Raw genomic sequence first — 2913 nt, forward strand, 5'->3', positions numbered from 1 at the left:
AAAATAAGGGGGGCCGGCGGGGGTGACAAGCAGCCAGCCACTGCAGAGGGGGCAGTCGCATGGGTGGGGAGGGAACAGGCTAACCCATTGCCCTGTCCCTGTGCTGAGATGGTTTCTGGTGGCAAGGCGCTGGTGGCAACGGGAAGAGCCAGCCCTGACCCTGTGGGAGGGAAATACTCCAGGGATAGGGCTCTGACCCCAGTCCAGCCCTGATGCTTGGGAACCCAGGGGCTCCTACCTGTAGGAGACCTGCTTTCGCATGGGTGGGGAGGGAACAGGCTAACCCATTGCCCTGTCCCTGTGCTGAGATGGTTTCTGGTGGCAAGGCGCTGGTGGCAACGGGAAGAGCCAGCCCTGACCCTGTGGGAGGGAAATACTCCAGGGATAGGGCTCTGACCCCAGTCCAGCCCTGATGCTTGGGAACCCAGGGGCTCCTACCTGTAGGAGACCTGCTTTCTGATGGCCAAGTGCAGGAACTGCTCCTCCACCTCCGCCACTGCCACGGCTCCTCTCATCTCCTCCCAGGCTGGATCCATGCTGCGGAGGCAGCTTTGTGCTTGTCCGGTGCTCTCTGCACCCGCCGCTCCCCAGAGGCTTGCCGTGGCACCCCTGGCCGCCTCACCACCATTCCCGGCCAGGGTGAAGTCTCTCCAACTCGCAGTACCTTCAGCCATCCTGGAATGAAGTGTCTCTCCAGGCGGGGAGTCCTGCTCTGTCGCCACAGTCTCTCGGGCAGCTTGATCCTGTCCCGCAGGGTCCCACGGTGCTGCTCCTCTTCACCTCCCCAGGAACGAGTATCAACCCCAGTGAGGTTTAACACCCCAGGGGAGCACAAGCACGGAGAGAAAGCAGTGTCCAACTTTTTGCAACGGTATTTATCGGCCTCTTGATAGCAGTTTGGGCAGCTCAGGTGCCGCAGCTCAGCCTCCCTCTGTCTCTGCCACTGCGAAGTGGAGGAACAGCTGACAGGAACCCGGAGATGCTGGAGCTGCTCCGCCGAGGTGCCGGCTCTGCGAGGGCAGCGGCGGGGGAGCGGGAAACACGGCGCTCACGGGGAAGGGACCTTGGGAGAGAGCGGGTCCGGGGATGGTGATGCTGTCAGAGAGAAGGAGAGCTCGGGGTGCCTTCCGTGAGGTGTCCCTCGGTGTCCCCAGCAGCAGCAGCCGAACAGGAGAGAGAGGCAGAGGTCGGCAGTGAGGAAGGTGCCTGTGCACCGATCCCGCAGCAGCTCTCAAAAGACAAAGCAGAAAGAGTGAGTGTGTGCGTGGGGAGGGGGCTGCGGTGAGCTGCACCGATCGAGGCAGCCTGGTGTCACCTTAGAGACTCTCGGAAACTGGCACTTAACCCTTCAGAGTCCAGGAGGGTGACAACTCAGCCACCCCTCGCTGCTTGCAGCCCAGCTGGCATCTGCCTGTCTGCAAGGGCTGCTCGGGGAGCTGGGTCTCAGCCGCTCATCTTAAACAGACACGCAGTCAGGTAAAGTCAGGCAGCCTGGAAAACTGCATGATAGCAGCCCCAGCAAAGCAAAGTACCTGCTGCTCTTGCTGACTGAACAACATGGATTGAGATCTGCTTGGGGACAGGGTCCCCAGCTCTGGGCAGTGGTACGCAAGGAGAGGTATGGCTGTAGCATGGCTTCCCTCCTCCCAGCAGCTTCTTACCACACTTTTCCTGCTTTTTACTAATTCAAGGCTATTTTTCTCCAACCCTGGCATCCAGAGGTAGAAAGGCCCTTCTGTGCTCTGTCCACATCCATCAGGAAAATTGCCTCATCTGTCTGTCCTGGGCTGGGACTGGACTTTGTGACCCCAGTCCCAGCTCTGGACTGCCTCAACCTTGCCCACCCCCGTGCTGCAGAGGCCAGCTGGGGTGAGAGATCCCCACAAAGCTCCCATATGTGCCTGGCTGCTTGTTTTGGATTCGTTCTGCCCAGTTTCACAGATCATCCCTCTTGCCAGGACTCCCCACCGGACTACCTGAGGCCCTTTGGCACATCTGCTGCAGGATGCCATGGCAGGACACATTCCACTGCCACTCCTGACCCCGATCTGGGGAGCAGCAGGGACTGCAGAAGGGCTGTGCCTTTCCCTGGGAACCACAGCCCTACTGGCACCTGAAGTTCAAGTTACCGAACCTTTGTCTGACTCTAAATATCCCCATGACATCTCTCTCCCCGTCCTGCACCTGCCAGGGGATTTATGCCTCCCAGGGGCACTGCAGCCCCCGAGCCCACTCCTCCACACAGTCGTGACTTGCAGAGAGCCCCGCACCCTCCTCGCTGCATGACTCAGCCCCTCCAGCCCCCACAGGGGTGTTGTTCCCCTTGAAAGCCAGAGAGCTGCTGGGCCAGCCCTCCCCAACACACTGAGCTGGCTGTGAGGAAGCAGCTTCAGCTTTGCTTGCTGGGACATAGACCTGCCCAGGAGCTTGCCAGTACTCCCCACATCGATGTGTGGCCCCTCCTTCCACACATAGGCACTGTGGAGGCTGGGGGTAAGCTGTGGGAAGGGAGGAGAAGTGGGTTCCCGGACTTGTGGCACTTCCCACGATCCTCTCTGCCTGCCCAGGGGCTCGCCCTGGGCTGGGGGTACCCCCATGGACCACGTGCTGTGAGAGCCACCTTCACCCAGACTGCCAGGGCGGGGCAGAGCTGGGCTGCCCAGAGAATCTAGGAGGGATGCAGGATGCAGGTCCACTCGTGCTCTTGCGAGATTTTGGCAAATATCTGTCTTGCCCCTCACTGTTGAAGGAGTTGGTGGCAGCCATGCTGAGGAAGGGGATGGACAGGCTTGGGGACGAGAGCTGCTGGGCAGAGAGGGACCTGGGGTTGTTAATAGATGGCTGGCTGAACACGAGCCAGCAGTGTGCCCAGGGGGACAAGAAGGCCAACGGAATGCTGGCCGCTATCATAAA

Source organism: Apaloderma vittatum, unplaced genomic scaffold (assembly GCF_000703405.1).
Source record: "Apaloderma vittatum isolate BGI_N311 unplaced genomic scaffold, ASM70340v1 scaffold26202, whole genome shotgun sequence".
Lineage (NCBI taxonomy): Eukaryota > Metazoa > Chordata > Aves > Trogoniformes > Trogonidae > Apaloderma > Apaloderma vittatum.